Source organism: Peromyscus californicus, unplaced genomic scaffold (genome assembly GCF_007827085.1).
Source record: "Peromyscus californicus insignis strain IS unplaced genomic scaffold, ASM782708v3 Scaffold_21__1_contigs__length_65335640, whole genome shotgun sequence".
NCBI classification, from domain to species: domain Eukaryota; kingdom Metazoa; phylum Chordata; class Mammalia; order Rodentia; family Cricetidae; genus Peromyscus; species Peromyscus californicus.
This window is the reverse complement of record NW_026294514.1, coordinates 56618456-56644085: the sequence shown is the minus strand read 5'-3', so window position 1 is coordinate 56644085 and position 25630 is coordinate 56618456. Positions and strand designations below refer to the sequence as shown.

The 25630-nt window shown below is 49.5% G+C and overlaps 1 protein-coding gene across 12 annotated transcripts in view; it reads right to left on the bottom strand.

The window, feature by feature from the left end:
- The window catches only part of Hdac4 (histone deacetylase 4), a 271390-nt gene extending 246094 nt beyond the window's left edge, over nucleotides 1–25296 (bottom strand). For 10 of the 12 annotated variants that reach the window (XM_052750403.1, XM_052750392.1, XM_052750398.1 and 7 more), the window contains exon 1: nucleotides 24972–25094. The gene's annotated coding sequence lies outside the window, so the exon portion shown is untranslated. Of the gene's footprint in view, nucleotides 1–24971; nucleotides 25095–25236 lie in introns of those variants that run through there. The other 2 variants (XM_052750393.1, XM_052750404.1) reach the window with 2 other exon arrangements.
- Nucleotides 25297–25630: the final 334 nt, after the last annotated feature.

Sequence of the window (25630 nt, the reverse complement as noted above, 5' to 3'; positions counted from 1 at the left end):
ATGAAGGGCCCAAACACCCAGGAAACAAACCCCTGGGTGACAGGAAACAACACAGTATGCACAAATCCTATGCCCCACTAAAGCTACTCCAGACAACCTGTTCTCTAGTCCTTGCTGTGGGATGTTCTGTATGTCAAATGTGTTGCTGATTAGTCAATAAATAAAACACTGATTGACCATTGGCTAGGCAGGAAGTATAGGCGGGACAAGGAGGAGAATAAAGCTGGGAAGTGGAAGGCTGAGTCAGAGAGACACTGCCAGCCGCCGCCATGACAAGCTGCATGTGAAGATGCCGGTAAGCCACGAGCCATGTGGCAAGGTATAGATTTATAGAAATGGATTAATTTAAGCTATAAGAACAGTTAGCAAGAAGCCTGCCACGGCCATACAGTTTGTAAGCAATATAAGTCTCTGTGTTTACTTGGTCGGGTCTGAGCTGCTGTGGGACTGGCGGGTGACAGAGATTTGTCCTCACTGTGGGCCAGGCAGGAAAACTCTAGCTACAAGTCCTGCCCATGAAGACAGAGAAGTGAAATGGGGATGTGGCTCCGCTGACTGACTTCTAGCCTAGCACAAACAAAGCCACGGACTTGATCTCCAACACTATATAAACCCAGTGTGGTGGTACACACCTGTAATCCCAGCACTGGGGAGGCAGAAGCAAGAAGATTGGAAGTTCGAAGTCATCCCTCAGCTACATAGTGACTAAGGCTACATGAGACTGGCTAAAAAGTTAAAATAAAAAAACAAGGACATACCAGCATTATCCGTGATAGTCCAAAACTAGAAACCTTCCAGACGTTGGTCATATTATAGAATGCTCTACAGCAAGAATAAAACTATCTTCACACTGTCACAGACAGATCACACTTTACAATGCCAAGCAGAAGCAGGCAGACATACATGGTTTGCACTGGATAATGCCACGAATATAAAATGTGTAAACAGAGAGTGCTGTTCTCAAGTCCTAGGACATCCTGGAGAGCAGTGTGGGACTACAACAAGGGATAGTGAGTGAAGAGCTGCTAACTGTCCTCATCTATGAGAAGGCTGGCAAGGGCAATGACTGGAATGTTCAACCCAAATACTATCTGGCTGCTGTCATGTTCTCACACAGGTTGAACCCCACGAAAGGTTGGGAGATGGGGCTCAGTTCCTCAAAGACCATCTTTTGTCACAGAAGTCCCAAACAATACCCACATGCCTATCAGTGTGCACCTCTTTACCTGGCTCTCTAGCTAGCAAATACACAGCTGACAGCAGTTCTTGCCACTACCTTCCTACAATCCATGTGCACAAGAAGTCGGTCATTCCTCCTCCTTGAAACACACCTTACAGGAAGGAGGTCAAGGTGCACATTACACACAGACAGAAGGGAAGGCCTGAGTCGGGATGATCAAAAAGAACAAATACGTATGAAATAGATAGTTTAAATGTTTTGATTAAATGCTTACTTTAATCTGAATTTTATTAATTAAAATTTAAATAAATTTTAAGCAAAAATGAAATGCTGACTGTATGAGTCCTCTTACTTATACAGTAAGCATTTTAGTAAGTCCTCTTGTCCTCAGCAAATGAAATATGGGCTATGAGGTTTGGTGATTATGTTTTATAAGTGTGTCATTTTGTAATAGATGGCTCACACAGTGAAAGACTACAGATTTTTCCCCATAATTTGTTGGGACACATTGATATTTACTTTCATAATAGACGCCATACTTGAAAGTAATAAAATCCCATTCACTGTGTTCTGACAGAAATAAAATATGAAGTACTTCACAAATCCACAAGCTGAGCCTGAACAAGCTGAGAGAGGATGCAGAGCCGGGTGGTGGCGCACACCTTTAATCCCAGCACTCAGGAGACAGAGGCAGATGAATCTCTGAGTTTGAGGTCAGCCTGGTCTACAGAGCAAGTTCCAGGACACTCAGAGCAACACAGAGAAACCTTGTCTTAAAAGAGAAAAAGGGACAGAGAGAAGGAGGGAGGGAGGGAGGGAGGGAGAGAAGGAGAGAGGGAGAGAGGGAGGGAGGGGAGAGAGGGAGAGAGGGAGGGAGGGAGAGAGGGAGGGGAGAGAGGGAGGGAGGGGGAGAGAGGGAGGGAGGGGAGAGAGGGAGGGAGGGAGGGAGAGAGGGAGGGAGGGAGGGAGACAGAGAAAGAAGAGAGAAGGGGGTGCTGCACAGAGGGCCAGGGTTCTTTCCAATGCATGGGAGATCAGATGCTGGAAGTTATGATGAAGACAGGAACAGGGGCAGCACCCTGCCAGCATCCTTGGGGCCTAACATAGTTTCTTCACAAAAGCCCCACAAATCCTTCTGCTGATGGCCATGTCCAGTTACTGCTACTCTATACTGAGGTTACAAATGACGAACACCCACATTCTGGCTATGATCTGGAACATGTACAAACTTCTTGGTAAAATAAACTCTTTAGATGAAAGGTCCAACTAGATCAAAATTCAGATAAAATGATACTTGTTTCCTTCACCTGCAAAATGAAATGATTTTGGAGAAAGATTTTAGAGGAGGTCTGGTTAGCACAGGGTCCTATGGATTATCCAATACCAAACTGCAACGAAAGGCCAGGATGTCCCAGGCAGATGGCTGTAACACCAAAGGAAAACCCAAGACGGATCAATGACCCACACAGGATCCCAGAGCAGGAGGCAGATGGCTTCAAAGCCTCACTTTGGATTTGAATGAGAATTGTCCCCCATAGTCTCAGGCATCTCAACACTTGGTCTCCAGTTGCTGGTGGCATTGTTTGGGGAGGTTTGTGGGATACAGCCTTGATGGAGAAGTATGTCACTTGGAGCAGCCTTTGAGATTAAAAGAACTGTGCAGCTTCCAGGTTGCTCTCTCTGCTTCGTGCATGCAGTTGGGTGAGTTGGGTGTTACTTCCTCTTCCTGCTGCCATGCCTGCAGCTTGTTGCTATGCCTCCCCAACATGATGGACACTTAGCCAAAATAAACTCTTTCTTCCCTAAGGTGCCTTGGCCATGTCTTTAATTGCATCAACAGAAAACTAACTAATACACTCACTTAAATGAACTAGTGAACACGGTGCCATCCTGACAGAGAAGCAGGTACTCAGAACCACTAACTTAGGCCAGTACCAGCCACCTGCACAGAAGGCTCACTTACAGTGTCACAGATGGAAAACAGTGACAATGAGTTCCCATCTCCAACCACACAGACACCACTTGAGTAGCAGCTCTCCCGCCTCAGAGGACCCCAAAGTCTTTTCAGAGGGTGGAAAATCAATTCTTTTTCTTCACACTTCTGTGCTTTGCTCTCTCCAGAGTACTGTGGCACTTTCTAGATGCTCTGTGAGGACAGTCAAGCACACAACAAGTATGAGAGCATCGGGTTCTCTCTTTTCTCACCACAGCTCAACAGATAGCCTTTATCCTGCGAATACCAGGAGTGTGCCCCTCTACTCTGAGATGCACATGCCCATACCAGGTAGTTATTGTGCCTTAAAACATGGGCTTGTCACAGACTTATCCATAGCCCATTCATTCAGCCACACCTCCAGATCACAGGTGCATTCATTCTATCACCACCAACCGGTATACAGACAGACTGCCCGCCCTCCAAATGTCTTACCATCTCGGCAGCGTCTGGAGACTGGGAGAGTGGAGAAGCTCACACCTTGGTTCTGCACCAGTGAGGTAGAGTGGGGCATGGGGTTGAGTGAGTCACACCCAACAGGGGTAGCCACAGCCCCTCCTGAAATGGACACTGGTTCTCTCTCTGCCATCAACCTGTGCAGAAAGTGTCCTCTCTAACTGCCTGGATGACTCCTGAGCACAAGATACTGGAGTGCTCTGCATGCTGGTAGCCTGCTCCTTCCGGAACTGCCCTTGAAGTTCACTCACTCTGGAATCGACCTCTCTCGTTTGTGAGACTCTGCATTAAGCATGACTCCTATTTGTCAAACATTTTCTAAAACTCACATCTACTCACTGAGTAGGTTGAGGATATTTTTGCCTGCTCTCAATGAAATTCTTACTATACCAATAGAGGTGTTTGGGGCAGCTTACAGGACCTGGATGGATGAGGATGAAGCCCAAAGGTCTCTGAAGACCACTACCACCACCCCAGTGAGTTACCTAAGTGTGAACCTGAATCCATCTTGGATTTATATGAACAGACAATTCACCAGGAAAATGACCAAGCAAAAACAGAAACACTAAGACTAAATGCCACTGAGGTAACACAGCACTTGGAGGGCCATGCCAGAGAAGCAGGATGCTGAAGACAAAGAATGATTGACAAGCTCCTACACTACATGAAGACCAGAACCAAATCTCACAGAGAAATCCAGAACTAAGTTGGGTAAGTGTCAAAACCTTCAGCCCCAAGGAATCAACCGAACTCCCAACAAAGAAGAGCAAGGGAGACAGCAGTTAAAGGGTGCCCATGATGATGACAGCAAGGACGACAGTAAGAGGAGGCAGAAAACGCACCCTTCAAGTTCAGGGAAAAATTCAAACAAGACAGCAAGAAGCAAGCATACAAGGTGTGCCATTGGTTTCTCATCAGTGACTCATGGCCAGTGTGCCTGCTGTATGAGCCGAAGGAGAATAATCTGGTTGGACAACAATGACAGCATGGCCACCATGGTCCCAGTGTCACCTGCTAACTAAAATGGCATTTCACCACATCATGTAGAATGACGCCCCCAAGTGTGCAGTCAACCAACATCTGCTCACAAAACCCCTGCGTCTGCAGCCTAAACAAGGCCCAACATCCTCCCAGTGCCTACTGGAACTCTCATGAGGTTTGTGGTGGGAGGCCATCTTCTGCCAAAAGCTGCATACCTCCTCAGTGCATGCCCCTCCCTGAGTAAGGAAGAGCAACTTAGCTCCTTCTCTGTCTCCAACTGAAGACCCCACAAACCACACAGGGCCACACTTTAATCAGCCCAATGTTCTTCATTCTGTCATTGCCACCTGATAAGGGGAAGAACTGGCAGTGGGTCCTGCTAGGGCAGGACCACATACAGAAGGAAAGGTCTGATTCATCAGGAGCATCACAGACTTGCCCAGAAGCATGGGCAAGAACAGAGACCCACCCAGTAGACCACAGGCATGCTGCTACCTGACCCCCTCTTGTGTTGAAGCTATAGCAAGGACGATGATTCCAAACCCCATACGAAGGCCACCTCACCTGCTTGGTCATCACAAGACCTTTCATTTTAAATGAACACTCTATGAAAAGCAAAATGTCTTCTCTCCCATTCACCAAAAAGAATGAAGAGAGGGCACAGTATCAGGTGGCAGGAGTCAATCTGAGGGAAGTATAGCAGAATTGTCCCTCTGTCTCTTCCCTCAGCCTACATTCGTGGGCCAGTGCCCTCTTGACCTGCACGCAGCTAAGAAACAGACCTGGACCAGGCTGGGCCTACGTGGTTGTACTTTTCCTGAGCTGGAAACAAAAGAACACTGCCACTGCTGTGTACGACAGACAGCTCCAGGACCTGTGCTGCTGGAAGACAAAATCCAGCAGATACCACAGCCAGGGACAGTAAAGAACACCAAAGGAGCATCAAGAGAAGGCAAGAATATAGGGATGGGATGAGGTAATTGCTGTGGGATGGTCTCTATGTTAAATTGCTCTGATTGGTCAATAAATAAAACACTGATTGGCCAGTGGCTAGGCAGGAAGTATAGGCGGAACTAACAGAGAGGAGAATTGAGAGAACAGGAAGGCGGAAGGAGTCACTGCCAGCCAGGACAAGCAGCATGTGAAGATGCCGGTAAGCCACAAGCAACGTGGCAAGGTATAGATTTATAGAAATGGATTAATTTAAGCTATAAGAACAGTTAGCAAGAAGCCTGCCACGGCCATACAGTTTGTAACCAATATAAGTCTCTTGTTTACTTGGTTGGGTCTGAGTGGCTGGGGGACTAGCTGGTGAGAGAGATTTGTCCCGACTGTGGGCAAGGCAGGAAAACTCTAGCTACAGGTAATGACCTCAACAGGAATATGGAATGGGGTGCCTGGGGCCTGGGAGGCAAAGAAGCTAAGAACCAGTCAAAGAATGGTGTGTACACAGCTGCCAGTCTCCACACTATACATACATATCTGGAGAGTGTCAAGACTACTACACTGAGAGGCACAGCTATAGGGCCATGGCCTTACCTCCCTGCACAAAGGACTTCCCAATGTCATTTGCAGGCCCTTGAGCTGCCTGCTCTCAGCAGCTACCCTGAGGCTGCACCTAGGGACCCACCATACTTTGTCTTTTGAGTCCTCTTTTACTCCAATGAGGACGTGTGTATCTTACTCTCCTCTCTGAGAAGATTCTGTCTCTGATAAAATGGCCTTTCAGAAACAAAGTTTGCAGGCCTCCAGCTGCACCCAACTCCCAACTCTCCATTTTCATGGAAAAATGACCTGCACCAACCCATTGATCACAAGAGGGGATCTTTGGAACAACATGTTTCCATAGGGCAAGTCATGGAGATGTGAAGTGCCAAAAGCAATGAACTCCAGGGTAGAAGCAGGCAAGGAGTAGGAAGGAGACCTGGCCTTCCCACAGACAAATCAGAGGTGCTAAAGCTGGGAGGCAGGAAACTTCAGGGATGAAGAGAGGAAAACTGAGACTTACCATCCAAAGAGCACAAGAGTACATGAGAAGAGTTTGGGGCAAGTCTGGAAAAAGTGGGACTCAATTGTGGGGTCCCACAACAGGTAGAGGTATGTGAGCCCTGGTCATGAGCAGGCCGCCTGCCTGAAAATAAGAGAGTCCTCATGATGCCACTGTAAGTGCTGGCAATGATTAATAAATGGGAGCTCAAACACCTGAGCAGACAATACCCAATCAGCTCCCACCTGCCCACAGGGCTGCCAGCTGCCCATGTCTTCCAGGCTTCTCTGCAAAGTCCTAGTGCAGTCAGTCCTCCGGATGTGATTCCTGCTGTCCAAGAAAACCGAATCCCTGGAGGTGGTGTTAGTGCCCCAGCCTTCAAACCACCTGCTCCAGGATGGTGTGGTCAATGGTCTTCTTGGGTTAGCTGCCCTCTCAGCTCATGGACTGGTCACCCTTATCCTGTCTTCACACCACTGGGGTTCCATCCCCAAAAAGCCCCACAGAGCACCAGTCCAAGCTGAGCTTGGCTGGGCTGGGCCCTGATGCAGGCTCTGCATCTCCAGAACCACATGATGGTTCTCTGCACTGGAAACTCGAAGAACCCTAGGAAACAGCTAATGGTACCTGCCTCATCAGATCATTGAGAAAGAACAGTAAGTCTATGAATGAGGTCTGGCCCTCTCACAGGCACTGAGGATGCCAGACAACTACAGGCAATTCCCCAGGTCTAGGCCTCATGGTAACTGCAGTGAGAAAACAATGTAGACTGCCATGGCCTTCAGGCAGGGGTATGGTGAGGAATCACTGGCCTGTCCCTACTAGCAGTACCAATTCCCACTGGTCCAGGACTAGGCATGAAAAAGGAGGACATGACCCAGGGCAGAGACAATGCAAAGTCTCAAATCCTGACCCCTGAGAAACATGGCCTAGAACTGAGTTTGATTCCTGTAGAGAACAAAGGCAGACAGCCTGATCAGGTTTGGAGTTTGGACCTTGTCAGCAAGGAGTAACGGTGAAGAGCTACAAGTCCTGCAGTGACTCATGGGTCTTGTTCCCCAAAGCCTCTAGTCAATTACCCAGGTACATACTCACGCACACACACATGTCCACAATGAATGTACTTTGAAATTATACAGTATGTTATGCATTATTAACCGCAAAATATAAACTACTGCTACATAGCACATATTTCTGCTACAGGAGTACCTCTCCGAGTATGTGGTATAACGCTTGTATAACACACACACACTTACAAACACTGGTCTCATCCCATCGTGTGTGTGTGTGTGTGTGTGTGTGTGTGTGTGTGTGTGTGTGTTTGGGAGAACAAGTGTTTGTGCTTACCATGGGACCAACAAGAGCCTGCATTTTACAATAGCCACCCACCTTTCAACACTACTACAGCATGCATAGTTTGAGTTCTGAGAATATTCTGCAGTTGGTTGTGACTGAATTGATGCTACTGAACAGTACACCTTCAGATGGTTAGAGCCAAGTTTCACACTTTTTAATCTAAGAGGCTCCACACAAATACAACAGATTGTCAAATGACATGGTTATATGGCTCCTTCCCTCTATGTCCCCTCCTTTCAGAGCCATGTTGCCTGTCCTCTTCTACTTAGCCTTTCTAGCCCACTTCAGAGAACAAGGAAAGGCACTCATGCAAACCTCCAGTGCACAGTGACCAGCACCTTCCTTAGAACCTGCAGGCTGCCGAGAACAACAGCCATGTTCACATCCCAGCTGCTGGCAAGACAACTGGGGACAAACGGTAGTCAACACAACATCAGAACACGTACATGTATTTACAGAAACTCAACTGTCACCCAGACATGGGAGAAGCATATCATGTCACAGTAAAGGAAACAATCTTGGACCCAGTGTGACATGCCACCTACTGACTGTCTCTCTTCCCCACTGCAATGGAAACTGCAGCCAGGGAGCTGCAGGGCAAGACCAAGGACTCTCACTCAGTGCATTGTTTTGCATATTCTAAAAATGTACTACAGTTGAGCAGTCTCCTTTCATTCTGTATAGTTACTACCACACAAATACGCCTCTTTAACTGTATCTGACTGCTCTGCTAAGAAACTAAAGTTCTGGGGAATCTAGACCCATCTTCCAAAGCTTAGAGACAGAAATGAAAAGATCGGAAAAGGAAAGAATAAAGGTACACTTCATTCAAATGCAAAATATGTAAATGAGAGCTGACTTCATTTCCTCGCCCCCAAACTAGAAATGATGTGTGTAACTTGCCCCCAAGTGGTTTAGTCTCTCTGACTGTGCAGCAGATCCACCCTCCTCTACTGCAGTGTCCTTTGCTTCTCATGTTCCAGAAGCGTTCTTGTCAGGGCTTCTAGGTCAGTACTGGCAGCATTTGTGGATGGGGGGGGGGGGGCGCGGGGCGGTGCGCATGGTATCCTGTAGTTACTGCAGGATGCTCAGGAGCCTGGCCTCAACCTAGCACCACAAGCACAGCTTGTTATGACAACCCAGACCATCTCCTTCACTGTTAAATGGCTCCTGAGGAAGGATAGGTCAAAAACGCCTAGGGATGAGAACCCTCCAACAGACTCAATCCTGAGTGATTCAAGTCACCACGGTCTCCAGCAAGACTGGCTTACATGCTCCATGGCAATGGAAATCACACAGCCAAGGGGATCACTGTGGCTTCAATACCAGGGCCCCAGCTTCCCGTGCTCTTTCAGCTGAGCACAGAATCCCACCACTGGCAGCTGGCTGCCCAAGCTAGGCAGGGTGTGCACCCACGGAACAGATTAAAATTAGGCACCCTAATTATTAAACTGTCACTGTAAAAGCCGGGAATACCATTTTTTAAATGAATAGGAGAATTAATGGATTTCTTCATTTGCTTGCATTTGTGCTACTCAGCCTGTCTTTTATTATCAAGGCAGTCATAAAAAATGCTTCTGCCACATATGCAAATTAAATCATTAGTATTTTCCCAATTACAGTAACTGCTTATTTGTATTGCTGATCTATTCTTTCAATTTAGTTCCCTTAATATTAATGATATTAGAAATGCTTTAATAAAAATAGTCAGGCAATCAAGAAACAAAATTCTCATTATATACCTTTCTGATCATGTAAACGAGGACTACCCAGTAGTAACCTGAATGGGCCACCTCACAGAAACTGAGGATAAACCCCAAGAGTTGTAGGGCCCTCCCCTTATATAGTTTTGCCCACTCCTCCAGAGGCCCCCACAACAGGGACAGGTGGGCCAGAGCTTCCCAGGACACAGCCCAACCCAAGTAACAGCTTCTACTTTATCGTAAGACCAGATGAGAGGTACCTCTGAGGTTAACATACCCATGCTAAAGGCACCTATCTAACAGCACACTCATCTTGCTCTGGTCTCTCCAGTACCCAGAAGACACCTGGTTCCTGTGCCACCCGATCCCAGATGCTCAGGGGAATCTCCACATCACTGCAGATCCAGCACTGCCCTTCACCAAAGGGGCCTGGCCCTGCTCTTCCCATAATGGGTGCAGTCTTGAGCAGACCTATGTCAGTCACAAACTTCAATCTAGAGTATAAATGACTTGTCAACAAACTGTGAGTCTGTAATCTGTGCAGAGATTGAGTCAGACCTAGAAAACAGATCTGACAGTGCTCAGGTATGTGAAGTCCTCTCTTAATCAAGTGGAACCATCTGGGAAGAACAAGTACCTTATACCTGAACATTCCAAGAATCTCAGAGAAATTCACAGCAAGGTCAAGGTCAAGGGTAGAGCAACACCAAGACAAGTTCATCTCCAAACCCCATACACTGCGGGACTGGGCAGTCAAACTGAGTCTTCCCTGTTCTGAATGAAAGACAGCCCCAGTCCGAACAACTCACAGCACTCCTCTCAGGTGACTAGGCTAAGAGGCTGACCCATACACTGAGAGAGGAAAAGAAATAGATACAGAATGGAAATAAGAAAGCAAAGAGGATGCTGGTCCATACAATTCTGTAGGGTATGCAGAAAAGCCCAATCGTGGCCAACAAGGACAGGAACAGGAACCAAGGAAGAGAAACTGAGAGACATAAGTGTCTGAACAATGCTCAGGGAGCCAACAGACACTGGCATCTGAGCTGGCCAGCTCACCTCTGCAGAAACTGAGTAACAGGGAACAGTGTACTATCTCCTCCAACAACACTCTGGACAGGGAGACAGAAATGACCCCAGGACATCTCTGACCACGGCTAAGAGCTGGCTGCATGCAAAACCAGCACTGAGACATGCAGGTTCTAAGTACTGAATGCTTGATAGATCAGGTGTTCTTAATCTGAGATGCCTAGGATACCTGGTGAACTCCAAAGATCCACAACCCTTTCAGCTATAAGCAAAATGGCATTTGCAAGGTTTTATCTCCCCTCTGTGGGTAAACCGTCAATAAAAAAGAACTGCCCTTCCTCCAAAGGAGCAAGTGCTGACTGCAAAGATGGGTCTGGCCGCTTCACCACATACTGGCTGTGGCTAGGCACACTCCCAAGGCCCCTCTGCTTTTAGCCCTAAAATGTTCACTGCATTACATATGGACAAGGGTAATACTCGTTTTGTTGTTGGGGTTTTTTTTTTCTTTTGGTTTTTCAAGACAGGGTTTCTTTGTGTAACAGCCCTGGCTGTCCTGGAACTCACTTTGTAGACCAGGCTGGCCTCAAACTCACAGACATCTGTCTGCCTCTGCCTCCAGAATGCTGGGATTAAAGGCATGCACCATGACGCCTGTCCAAGTGTGATGTTTTAACAGTTTCAGATAAACTTCTATATTCATGAATCCATGGGCCAAGGACACAGTGATGGGCTTTAAGGAGAAGTGTCTCCTTGTATGTCCCCCGGGTTCCTACACTGCTGTGGGAAGGAGCCAGTGCAGGGGCACTAGTAAGCCCAGATGTGGGAGAAAACAAATACTAGATGGCGCGCGCGCGCGCACACACACACACACACACACACACACACACAGGTACACAAGAAGCCAGGATTCTGACTTCCACGGGGTATGCCCTGTCCTCATGGGTCTTTCAGGAGTCAGGACTCACAGGACTGGGGCTCAAACAACCCCCCACCCCACAGTGGGAGAAAGCCCTCTCTCCAGTACTAACTAGCACTGCCTCTCAGTTGAACTTTGCTGCCTCCTGGTCTCCCTCATACCAGGAGGCAAAGAACATGTTCTCACTCTCTGTATACTCAGACATACAGGACAGCTACTCTCAAAAGGAGGAAGCACCCTGTCCTGGAACCCTTCAAGGTCCAAAGGAAAGGAGGATTCTGGCCACCCTCTGCCAGCTTAATGGCAGGCGAGCTCTACCCTAGTTCAGCTCAATATGGAGAAGGTAAACAGGGCAATGGTGTAGTGGAGCACACCTTTAATTCCAGCACTTGGGAGACAGAGACAGGTGAATCTCTGAGTTAGAGGCCAGCCTGATCTACAGAGCAAGTTCCAGGACAGCCAGGACTACACAGAGAAACCCTGTCTTGAAAAAAACAAAACAAACCAGGCAGCAGTGGTGCACGCTTTTAATCCCAGCACTCGGGAGGCAGAGCCAGATGGATCTCTGTGAGTTTGAGGCCAGCCTGGTCTACAGAGCGAGATCCAGGACAGGCACCAAAACTACACGGAGAAACCCTGTCTCAAAAAAAAAAGAAAAAGAAAAAAACAAAACAAAACAAAAAGGAGGTGCCCAGAAGCAACCTATTCCTAGCCTCAAGCCTGTGAACAGCTGCAACTCCAGGCATGAGGTTTAGCTGTGTCCGAGCAGCACACACCTACTTTGGTTCCAGGATAGGAAGAGGTAACATGACAAGCCTTGGAGTCCTTAATGGTGGCCTTATCCACTACTCCTCATAACTCACCCAAAGGACAGGAGGCAGGGAAAGACAATGGTCAGTACCAAAAAAGCCAGAAGGCTGTGATACTGTCACTGGAGTCAAGAGTGGGTTGTCTGGCCATCAGAGGCTACTTAGGCAATCACCTCAATCATCTGCAGCTCTGTCCTAACAACCCCAAACCAGCCCAAGGCAAGAATTCATAAAGACCTGGAACAAAAAAGCCCAGGAGTGTCCCAAGCGGGGCCCAAGCAATGTGCCCACTGAGGATGCAGAAAGGAACCTACATGAAGCAGGAAAACCCTGAGGATGAAGCAGAAATGAGAGGGAAGAATGGTATGACCAGGGTGAAGGAGAAAGACGACAGTACAGGGCGACAAGGAGAAAAACTGGAGGCTAGGGTCCGAGGGAGGATTCGGTCCAAGCCAGGAAGGCATCCCTGGAGCATCCACAGAAGAAGTTCATGTCACACCAAGAGAGCATCAACAGAAACAGGAAATTAAGAGGGATTATCAGTACTGACATGGAAAGAGATGGCACCAAAGGCAGAAATAACACCAAGACCACCAGGAATGGGTCACAGTGGTCCTGGCCACAGGATGACCCATGTAACACAGCTTTGAGGCTAATTTCCAAGGAAGAGTATGAAGCTATGGTAAATTTCCATGGACACCAGAACCGGCAAGCCAAGAATGGACAAAGCCTGGGGCCCTGGATGATTCCAAGAACAAAATGGACAATATGGAGCCACAAAAAGATGGAGGGTGGAGTCCTCCAGGCAGAAGCATCCTCCAACCTCCAGGGTTAGCCTGGCAAAGATTGAGGCCACAGTTGTACCTGAAAAATTAAGAGGAACGCCCTAAGGAAAAGAGGTCAGCACTAAATCTAAGTATAACTCCTGGCCAATTTCTGAAGTCTAAGAACCAAGGCCCAGAACCCTCAGAAGGCCTTATCCTCCCAATACCTGGCCCATTCAAGGCCATTTGATGAGACGACACTTAGGACTTCTGCCCTGGAGAGGACTACTCAGTATTCTTGACTTTAAAGATTAAGGCCCAGAATCTCCATGCAGAGAAGAACTGGGGAAGGACCATACTCCCTAAGCAAGGATCTCATTACCCTAACCCTAACCACCACCACAAACACAGAGCCCCAAAACTCCACAGTTCCTCAGTAAGTAATGGTGAAGAGAATGAGCACCGGCTGGCCCTCTTCCCACCAGGAATCTGTGAGAGAAATTTAAATTCATGCTGGATGTGGGCTCCAGTGTGCAGGCATGTATGTCTATGAGTGCACACACGCACACGTGTGTGTGTGTGTGTGTGTGTGTGTGTGTGTGTGTGTGTGTGTGCGCATGTGTTTGCACACACGCAAATGAGAGCTGTGTGTGCATATCTATGTACATGCACAGGGGCAAGGGTTGCATTCCCAGAGCTGAAGCAGGGTTGAAGAAAGGGAAAGGGGAGGGTAGCTAACAAACGGCATAAACAAGGTCACCTGCCAAAACAATTGCCAAGCCCACAATATCAACCAGTGGCCAAAACATTCCCCAGCCTGTTCCACGAGGCCACTTCCTGCCTGAGTCTTGCCACCCATGGTACAGGTCCTCAGTGTGCTTTGCCCAGGAACATAAGCCACCAACACAACCACTATGAGAATCTTCCACCTTGCCTCCTAAGTCAGGAAACCTGTGAAGGGTGTGCAGGCACCTCTCTGGTCAGAATACGCTCCACACTAGGCATAGCATAGCAAGGCTAAAACAGCTGCTGCCTCCCTCCACACAAGTATCTGTGGCTAGCCTGTGCCTGCTGCCAGGGATGTAATACTTGATCCTCACACAACTCAGCCATGGCAAAGTCCCACCACTCTGGTTGTGCAGACAAGAAAACAGGAAAAGCCAGGCAAATGCCAAGAGAATAGCTCACACACAACCACACCAGATGCACACCTGTCCTGTTTCTCAAAGTCTAAGTCCCTCATCACACACTTTAACCACCCAAAGTTAGACTCCAAATGAGCCCTGCCCTTCCAATTGATGTACTACTCCACTGTGTACCCAATTAATATGAAGGTAAAAAAGGTACAGACTCAGAGCAGCTGCTAACTTGAACCCATGGCCCTCACCATGGAACTTGCTGCGCTAGGAACATCAGCTTTTTCAGTGGTAGGCTAGAAGCAAGAGCTTCCAAGCTATGGGGCAGAAGGGCCCATACATAATGATAGCACTGGGCCTGGTCCATGCTAGACACTAAAGCAGCATAGCAAGATACAGCTGACCCCACGCATGTGGGCCTCAGAAGGTAGTGAAGCTAATTCCTCTCATGCTGGGGCAAGGTTGGGGGTTGGGCCGCCAACCTCTGCATTCTGCCTGATAACAGAAATTTTCAGAGACAGAAATTCTCTTACCCAAGCTGTAAATGAACAGACTGAGGCCAGGAAGCTGAACAGTTGACTCTGTGGCCTGCCACAGGCTGGAGGACCAAAAAGCCCAGGCTCTGAAGCCCCTCGGTCAGATTCCAAAGTATATTCCTTCCAAAATCTCACTGGCACACAGGAAGAGGTATGGTATGGGTCACTGACTGGGCCTGAGCTCTATTTGTACTACGTCTTCTCAGGAGACACTTGGCATCTGCTCACTCCTACCTATGGCAGAAGCATCATCAGGCAACTAACTAACAGCCATAAGGAGCAAGGCCAGCCACACAGGGAAGCTGGCTAGTGGGCCTGGAAGCCCTACCCTCTGGGCTTCTGTGCAGCCCAGTTACTGCGGCCCTGGTCTGCCCTCCACCCTTCTGTTGACTTAGGACCCCAGTCATGAACATCTACCTCACTGGACTACAACCACACTCCACAACATAATCTCGTTCCACCCAGTGGCACCACTAGACCCATGTTGGTGCTGAGTCCCTCTCTGAGGTCATCTGTATTCTCCAGTTAGCCAGTGGAGATAGAATAAAGCAGGACCCTGTCTCTGCAAGACACTATGGCAGTCATGTACACACACCACTAGAGAATCCCACCCAGGCCCTCCAGCTGACCTTGCCGAGCACACTTCACCTCCTAAGCAAATCATTCTTCCCATAGAGAGGATCACATGGGATTCAGGTCTGCAAAGTGTTCAGCACGGCCTGTGCTGTAAGCCTGAGCTCACTCAAGGACTGCTCCAGAACTGCTGCAGAGCCCAAGAAAGATCCAGGTGCTTCATAATGATGGCAGCAACCTAGCAACTGCCGCCCTCCTCAGCATCCCTTCCCGCTCCCTCCCTCTAGACAGCAGCCATTTCCATAGGAGGAGGCTGATGTCCTAGCCAGTTTCCGGAAGAGGCGAGGCGAGCCCAGCACCAGCATGTAGGCTGAGCCACGCTGTGCAGGCTGTGCTTCTCATGGCAGTGCCTGACTCAGAGATGTTGTAAGACCAAAGCCAGACCAAGCAGTACGAACTTAAGACTCTGCAGGAGCAAATATGGTCCTTCCTTAAGGGCATGCAGTAAAGGAGTTCTGGGACATTTAGCAGGGCCCTGTCACCCATGAAGCTGACTCTTCTAAGACCAGGTGCAAGGGGGATGGGGGGTGGGGAGAATCCTTAAACATTGTAAAGGAGCCAGCTCCCGCCCTGCTGGAACACTTCCTCCATCTGTACTTTGGAAAGTGGGCCAATCAATTTCCCAGAGTAAGTGATTGCGTGGAGAGACCCTACCTGATAAAGCTAACATCAGAAAGATCTGCTTGACACTCAGAACCACTGTATGCCTCCTTTTTAGTCATCTCAGAAGGACATAACCTGACTCTATGTCCCCTCCTCTATGTGCCTCCATTCCTCAGGGGCTTTCTTCCAGGGTGCAATCCCATGGAGAGTGCACATGGCCTGCACTCTTCCCTCAGTCCTTCTTGCCCTCCACAGGGTCTCTGTCCCTTGCTGTGCCACCACACACTGTTACATGCCTACAGCATCCACATCCTGAGCATCCTGTCATGAATCGTCCCTCCAGTCACTGTTAGCTTGCCTAGGATGACAGTGATTCCTGCTCATATCAAGGGGGAACAGTGAAGAGGAGGAGGATGGAAATCACCCAGATGCAGGGAACGGGGAAACCCTTAGCAACTGCATTTGTGGCCCAGGACCACAAAACAGCTCTTTTCCACAACACCTGGTAGTGTGCTGACAATAGGGACTCATCACAAAAAGGTCATCAGGCCACTTCACAGCCCCTCTGGGAAACAGGGCAGCACCACTGGCCCAGGTACACATCACATCAAAAAGCCGTGCAGACTCACTGACAAGGCAGCTACAATCATAGGTCAGGCCCTGTCTGCAGGAAGGGACCGTAACATACACAGTGCCCTGAGGGGCTCATAGCATTCCAAAAGCAATTATCTTGAGCCCTCAAGTCCTTGGTATCCACAAGCTACATAACATCCTCCACAAAAACAAAAGACAGATAAATTCTTGCTCCCAAATGATACTAAGGTCCCTGCAGGGAGGCCTCCCAACCACAATTCTGACAGATGCAGAGATACCCTAAGCTGGGGCAGGCCTCAGAAAGTCCTGCAGTTGCATCAAAGGCCCAGACACCAACAGCCCTGCAGATGACATATTCTGCCCTTCCCACTATTCCTACCAGAGGCCTACAAGCAAAGCAAATAATGAGCAGCCTAAGGTGGGGAAAGAGAAAACAGACAGGGAGATGAGGACCAGGCCTTGGTGAGTCCACTTGTCTGGAACCTCCAGTGGGTCTCCTCTCCCTCCATCCTACAGATGGCAAGAGATGCAATGTCAGCCAGACAAGGAAGTCAAAAAGGTCAAGCTGTGGGGTTCAACTCAGGCTTCACTCAACACTCATGCTCTGTCTCCAACACCCCAGAGCCGTGGAAAGTCAGCTTCAGAACCATCATCCTATACCAGAGGCCAACAGCACCAAGATGAGCAGAGCCACGCATACATCCCCACACCTGCAATCAGCCCACCTAAGGAGCCAGAAGACAAGGCACCTCAGACAAGTAAAGCCCCATTGTTGGCCTCTTTATTCTTCTAGCTATATTCCCACTTAGATTCTGAAAATCTGTCACCAAAGTTCACCCAAATGATGATCACAATCTAACCTAATGGAGGAAATGTTCTTCTTTAGGAAGGACTATTGACTAACTCTAAATCCCAACATGCTCTTCCAAAGGCCCAGCGCTGTGGCTTGCTCCATGCCAGCTGCCGGAGAGAAGAGCCAGCCTGCTGCCTGAGGACTTCAATGGGTACCAAAGCACAGACCTTTCAGGTCAGCTGCCACTTCAGCTGACAAGTGCAGGAGACCCTGGGGCTGCTGCAGAATGTACAGGGCAGTAAAAATGAAAGGCAACAACCTGCTATGGAAAAGGAACTTACCAGAAAAGTTGAGAACTCACTCCGCAGTCCTGGATGTGTCCCTCCAGCTCAGAGAGTCAAGGGAAGAAAAACACAGGAGCTGCACAGAAATGTCCCACAGAAAGGGGACAGATCACCAATGCCAGTTCTACCTAGTACAGACTTCACAGAAATACCATAACAAAAGGGGCCTTACCCACTGTGGCATTTACCAACTACTCCCTAAGCTCTTTAAAGTCCAAGAGCACCTTAGACCAACTGACCAACCTGTATCCCCTGCCCGGGAGGCTACAGCACAAACCTCAGCTCGTGGATGGCAGGGCTCTAGCATGAGTTCAGATGTGCGCAAGCTTTAAAGGGCACAGAAGAGCAGGGACTGTGGGTCGCGCCACACTACTGCAATGACATGAACCCACATCCAACGGCTTTGGTACCGGGCTTTGCTGCAGACACTGATGTCAAGGTGAGAGCTTTTCCTCCACTGGTTCCCAGCAAGCATCTGAATAAGCTTCTTCTCTAAGAGGTCCTGGGTGGGTCACAGAGGAAGTTCTCAACAGCAGCATTTGAAAGAGAGACTGAACCCCGTCCCCTCAGCCTGCAGCTCCAGCCTCAGAGTAGAGTGACCCAAGCTTGACACAAGGGGTCCTTCATGATGGTGCTCAAACCAGAGCACTACCTGGGAGCCTTGAAGATGTGCCTCAAGACAGTCAGAGAGGTTAGGTCCATCAGCAGCAGAGCCAGGCATGGGCATAAGGAACAGAACCAAGGGAAGGCAGCCACATTCGACACCAGATGACGGCACGGCAAGGCACAGCAGTCCTTCACAAGGACAAGCCCCCTGCAGCCAGCACAAGAATATCCAGGTCTTCTCTGCTCACACACTCCAGCTATGCAGTCCTTAGAGCTGGGCCATCATCCCGCCATGAGGGCCTTCCTACCCTGATGCAATCCCACCACTCCGACTCTGACTCAAAAAGACCACACCTGCTTACTCTCAGACAAACACCCCTCCCCCAACTTGCTCAGCCTCTTGCCAGCCCAGCCACCCCAGCCACCAGGAGCCCTCTCAGCCTCCTCTCTTCATGCTTCCCACAACGCTGGTTCTTGGGATGGTAACCTTAAGCACCTGGTGTATGGCTGGTGCTCTTCTAGGTCCCTATCTGCATCTGTTTCTTTCTGGTGGCCAGTGGTAGGAAGGAGGTCTGGGATCCTCCAGACCTCTGTGCCAGCCACAAAGCAGGTGTTCAACGGAGTCCCATCTCCCAAGCCTCGTCTGAAACTATAACCTGGGCACAATTGTGAGCAGGATGAATACTTAGAAAACAAATAAAAGATCCATTAGAAATATTCAGGACCTTCTTCCTCAGCACCAGAGACCAGGGGTAAGAGAAGCATAAAAACTGCTGCTTCAAAAAGAACTACTCTAGCAAAAAACAGCCCGTAAAACCAATGAGGGAGTCACCATTCCTCACCATTGGGACAGCACTCCCACTTGGAATACTGCTTCAGGCTTTCAAGTCATAGATGATTTATTGTCTCAAGCTTAAACATCAATCCAACAAAAGCTCTTGACTCACACAGACGGAATACTTCATAGACAACAGTAAACTAACAGAGCTCAACATGCAGCTTTAAACAGAGCAGACTCTAAAATGTTTATGTATGCAACCTTATTAAGGGATCATGTTAAAATTATGAGGTTAAATAAGAAATGACTAAGTAATGTTATTAATTCCAAATTAAAACAAACAGGGAAACTGCCTTTAACAGGAGCAGCAGCTTGTCACCTTGAATACCACAGCCAGCCTCTTCCACCCACCCGAGGGACAAGCTGGGCGCATTTGCCCCGGCCAGGCACAATGGCCCATTTGCTACTTGGCAGCTGTGTTTAAGTCCTTTCTGCCTCTCACTCCTTGCTACATCACAGAATCCACTTCACTTGTATTTATGGATCTACTTAACAGCGTGTAATCTCCAAAATCAGGAGCAAGAAGTTCCCAGATGCTGGGGGGGGGGGGGGGGGGGGGGGGGGGGGGGGGGGGTGGCGGCTAGGGAACAGGCAATTCCAGAACACAAGCAGACTGCACAGGAGCAATGGGCTGGGTGTACGTCCTCACACAGCTCTGCCTCCAATGCCTGCACTGCATTGCCCACCCATTCATCAGGTACCCGAGCTGCCGCGTACCAGGCACAAAGCAGACATGAGGCATTCTTGGCCTTTTGACTCCTTGAAGTCTTCGGCCAGCAAGAGATGACATTAAACAACTCATGTCACAACAACTTATTGACATTGCACAAGTGGAGAACGTGAGGAAGGAGGAGGAAAGCCTCTAAGCTGAACAGAAGACTGAAGCGAAGGACTGAGGAAGACAGGCAAGAGGAGCGTATGTGCAAAGGCCCTGACCAAAGAGGCTCAAGAAGAAGAGAGGAGGCAAAGCAGGCAGAGAAAGCTCGGCAATGAGGCAAACACCATGAGTGAAGGCCAGGAAGCCAGAGGCTAGGACCCGCAGGCTCTCGGGGTCTCAGAGAAGCCTTGACAGGATTTCCTGAAGGGAGAGCTGGGCAGAGGTCTGCTTTCGCAGAGGTCCATTAGGAACAGCCTGCAACATGGACTGTACCAGAGCAGAGCAGACCCAGGAGGCTAGCCCCACCTTGGAGAGCTTAGGAGTGACTCAGAGCAACAATCTCAGATTCTTCTAATGCTAAGTGTATCTATTAGCTTCCCAAGGACCTGGTTATTCTCCTTTAAAAAAAAAAATGAGCAATACCAATTGTTTTAATACAACTATAGTATCATTTTAATTTTTTTATACTGCAAAAACATATAACCAACACCAACACATATAAACAATGAAAGTCTCTTAAGCCCCATTTTCCTGATATCCCAATGGCCATCAGTATCACCTTGGAGACTCCTTTAAAACTAGAAGGCCAGTCTACAGGCTGCTCAGAGCCAAATTGCTCAGAGCCAAATGCCTGCCTGCCATGCACAGGGAGGTCCCCACCCCCACCCCCCCAGCAACAAGGGTACTCACGGAGCTGCACTTCCGTAAATGGCAGAGTCCCATGCCCTGCATGTACGTGGGTGTCAATGTGGGTATTACAGTCTTCCATTAGAATAAATTCTAAGATAACAGAACTGCCACTTGAATGAATGGCCATTCTGATACTTTCCTGGAGAACAATTAAGTATTTTGCATGAGAGTATATATTGTTCTCTTTACAGAACAAATATGTTTAATACCTGATGGGCCTAGGCCCCAGTCTAAGCAATGGTTACATAGAACTTGTTATACTCTAGGAAGCCATACAGGACAGGAATCCTTATCACAGCCCCGGGTGCTGTTATCAAACTAATACAAAGGGCACAGATGGAATCTCGTCTACACTGGGTTATTAGCTAGGCTGTCTTTTCTTAGCTATGATCTGCCTACTTGCATTCCTTCCTAATCTTGTAACAGGGAAGCCCATCCTTTTATTGTTAGTTTGCAAAAGCTCTTTATATACTGACCATTAATCTCACAAAGGCCAAATAGGTTGCACATTCTTTCTCTTGCCTCTGAATCTTAATTATGGAGTCTTTCTCCAGAGACTTTTTTCTTACTGTTACATCTGCCAATAATTTTTCTTAAGGCTCTGTTTTTAGGATAAGAACACTTAGATGCAGTAGTTTTTCAGTTTGTGGTCCTCAAATACATGCTTCCAATAAAAAGTTCCCATGTAACTGACAGACTACCAGTGAACGCTAAGCAGCTCTAGTTAAAAACGGACACAGAGCACAGGCCGTTTTCTGCCACCACCACCTGCTCCCTCCCATACAGCCTCGACTTCTCAAGAGACCCAAAGCAAGGAACAGGAGGTAGCAACCATCGGCTAACCTGATCGGCTAACCTGATCGAACTGTTCTGTCCTCCATTTCTGTGATGCTATGGATGGAACCCAGAGCCTTTCAATGGCCCCAAACCATACACGGAAGACACAGAGTAAGACAGCATGAGGGCCTCACAGTTACTTCCCTGACCCGGGTGAAACCCAGAGAGCCATGACAGCCAAGGACAGACAGCCCAACATTACACTGGAAAGGTATTCCAAATCATCTTCTCAAGGTAGCTGTGCTTGTTGTCCAAACAACAGCACTGACCTTCCACAACAGGCTCACTCTGGCCTAGAAGCAGAGGCAAGGAGGAACTCAGTCTCTGGGACTCAAGGCTGTCATCCCTCTCACACATCCCTTCATCAAAGGGTGTGCAGCATCACCCATCCCCTGTGGCTACGGGAGCAATAAAGGAAACCTAGATGGGAAGTGCTCACAGAATGACCCATGGTCCTGACTGCGTGCTCATTAAACACTAGCTACTGATTTGTGTGATCTCCCTGATCCAGAGAGGACAGTCTGATCTGCTCAAGAGCTTACAGGATTCTAACGTAGCCGAGTTACATGGAGGGTCCCAGTGGAGGCCATCTGTATGGAGCCTGGTCTGGCCTTCCAGGAAGTAAGGAGGCACATCAGGGAGGCAAGGGCAGCAGCAAAGCCATGAGCAGCTGCAGATGCCAGCCCACATTCCACCCTAAACAAAGCCCATCCTGCTCACTCACATGAGCCTAAGAGCAAACAACCGACCTCCTGACAGGAACACAGGCCATCTCAGCTCAGTGAGTTCTGTAGGAATGGACTAGGGTCTGTTCAAATACAACAGCAGCACTTCTGACTCTGCCCCTCGGTCATCTGCCTTGAACCTCAAAGGTCAGGGTCACACTTAATGCCCAGAGTTGGCTGAATAGCAGGACGCATGCTGGTCACTGGAGACCAGAACAAAGTCACTCCAAAAATCCCTTTGGGGCCCCTACCCCAGAGTAGAATGGGTTACAACCAATGGGACATGGGCTCAACTCTGGCTTCACCCTCTGAAGTCTGCACAGACACCCCAGAGCCTCAGAGCCATCCAAAACTCTGGTCGTGGGACTGAGCCCCAATTCCAGCCCAACCTGCCAACAGTAGCAGGTGTCTCTCATTTCTGCATCTCCCTGGCTCCCTACATCAGGTATTAATGTATTACTTATGGCAGCTTCGGAGTTCTGAAAAACCAGCCGTTTTCAATAGAAAATGGCATGGACGAGCTCGACAGGAGTGATGAAATTTCTCTCTGCTCTGGCAATTAGGACGGCACAAAGTCGCCTTTCCTTTGGTGCCACCCCCAACATCAAAGGATTGGAATTCAAAGCCATTCATGCTGCATTGAAACCTCACAATGAGGCTGGAAAATGGAAGTCGATTACTGGGCAAAAATATGCAGTAGTTAAAAGGAAAGACTTCTAACGAAATTAAGCTGCAGCAGCCCCACGACGGATGGAAACTTCCAGTACTACAGCTCCTCTGGTAAACATCAAGAGGGGCATCCTCCTAACACAGGTTTGAAACCCAAGTCAAGCTGAGTGCCAGGAGCTCCACGAAGACAGAGGGCCATGCTGTCTTGCCCACTTCATGCAGCAGCAGCCCCTAGGCTTCTGAGAAGATGCCATTTGGGGGCATTTTATGTTGCACAGCTCTCTGATGTTGCTAACCACAGAACATTCCGGCTAGGGCTGCTTTGGTCGCATCTGTCCTTGGTCCCTAGGCCTTCCAGGCTTGTTTGCAGTCCACAGTCATCTTCCTCCCCCGCAGGGCTCCCGTCTCCCCTACAAGCAGGCAGCAGACCCCTAAAGGGGGCAGTGTTACCTCTGCCTTCTAGCAAACCCAGCCTCTTCTGGGTGATGACTGCTCTTTAGGAAGGCATTTGATCTTTAAAAGAAAAGCCAGAACACAGAAAACCATAGAAGTCTTACAGTGTGTCGGGTGTGTGTTTTTTAAAGGCATGAAAATACTTCCCTCCTACACAAACGGGGAGTTCTTCTGGGGAAAGATGCCACAGATCCTGAGGAGTGGCAGATCTGGGAAAAGCGGATGGGTCTTAAAAATAGACAACTGAACCTAGACTAGAGCTGCCGAAGCTACCTGGGAAAAAAAAGAATTTTTAACTAAATCTCACATATTTTTGATATTCAAAACTCCATTCTGATGAAACTTCTAACTGGGTGGCATTTTGCATTTCCAATTATAATGGAGTAATTGTGTTGCCATAGAGACTGCAAAATTCTGCAATAACTTTTGCTGCCTTGTAACTGCTATAGTGTATATTTGTGTACAAGCAGCTGAGTTTTCTTAATTCAACCTCCCTGCCTCTCCCCAAGCACTACCTCCCCTCCCACCCCCACCCCCACCCCCTTTCTGGCTAAATTCTGAAACACCACACTAGCTTTCATCAGGCCGGTCCTGAAATAATGCACGGAATTATCAGAAGCAATTAAAACTCCCAGCAACCACGATCATATCACGGAGGAAAAAGCGAAACCAGGTCAAGGTGCAAGCCGCCAGCATCCCCCTATCCCCAAAGTGAGGCAGAGCCAGAGCTGTTTACACGTTAATACTCCCAGGCCTTAAATGCTTAGGTGGTTTGTGGGAACAGGCAGAAAAGCCTGAGCAGAGAAAAGCAGGGAGGCAAAGTGACTACACAGGCCTTTCCTCCCTCCCCGAGCAGGCAGAGCCGCTCTCAGAAAGCAATTAGGTAGGTCTCTACAGTAATGCAATTAGGATTTAGTTAAGAAAGTCATTAGTTCTAAAATAACTTAAGTTTAATTTCTGCGACGCTTTATTTGAAAATCGTGTCACAGCAGGTCAATTTACAGCATGCAATAACCAAAACACTGCTATCAGCGGCTGCAAGTTATTAACAATTTTCGGTGTGCATTAAAGGAGAACACGGGTTCCACACCCGGCCTTTCCGACCGACTCCCGCGGTGTGGGCTACAGCCGTGCCTTCGGAACCCTCGCTCAGGGTGGACACCGGGTCGCCTCCCGGGCTCGCGCAGCTCCTCGCCAGCCCAGCGGCGGTCCGGGCCCAGCCGCGGCCCCCGCCCCGCCGACTGCCGCCGCCGAGGGGCGTTTTCTGCAAACTCACAGGCTGACAAAGTTACATAAACGCCCCGGCCCCCGCCCCCGCGCGCCCACCTGCCCGCCCGCCGGCGCAGGCCGCTCTCCCGCCCGCCCGCCAGCCCGCGGCGCAGGGCCCCGAGGCCTCGGCGGGGCCGGGCGTCCACCTGCCGCCAGCGACCGGGCGGCGCGGACAATGACGGCCGGTGGCTTACCGCGGCGGCGGCGGGCCGCGTCTAGCCCTGCTCGGGCGCTCCGAGCCGCATCTCCTCAGCCTGCGCCGCCGCCGGCGGGCGGGCGGGCTCGGGCGGCGACGGCGACAGCAGCCGCGTTGAGGGGGCCGGGCGTGAGGCGGCGCGGCGACGGCGGCGGCGGCGCGAGCAGGCGCGCGGGCTCGGGCTCGGGCGGCGGCGGCGGGGATGGTGCTCCGCGGCGGCGGCCCCACAACCTCCCCTCCTCATTCACAAAAAATTGACCCACGTTGAACCATGATGCTGCTCCCCCTCGAGCGCAGAGCCGCGCGGGGATAGGCCGCGCCCTACGCCCGTCAGGCGCTCCGGCCCCGCCCCTCCCGCCGGCGGCCCGTCAACCATTGGCTTCAACGGCCTTGCGTCACCTCCCCCCCGGGGGCCCCGCCCCCTGCCTGGTTTCTAATGAAGAAAGCGTCAATTACGGCTCGACCCCGCCTCCGAGAGCTCAACTGCCCTTCCATTGGTCCGTGGGTCCTAAGCCCGCCCCACAGTAGCCCAACAGCCGGCCCCACTCCGCAGGCACTACAAAGAGGCTCCGCCTCTGCCCGCCCCCTTGCAAAAGTTCCAAACCCCATTGGCTCCCGAAATTGTCAATCCCGGTGAGCGGGGCGTACAGAGGATTC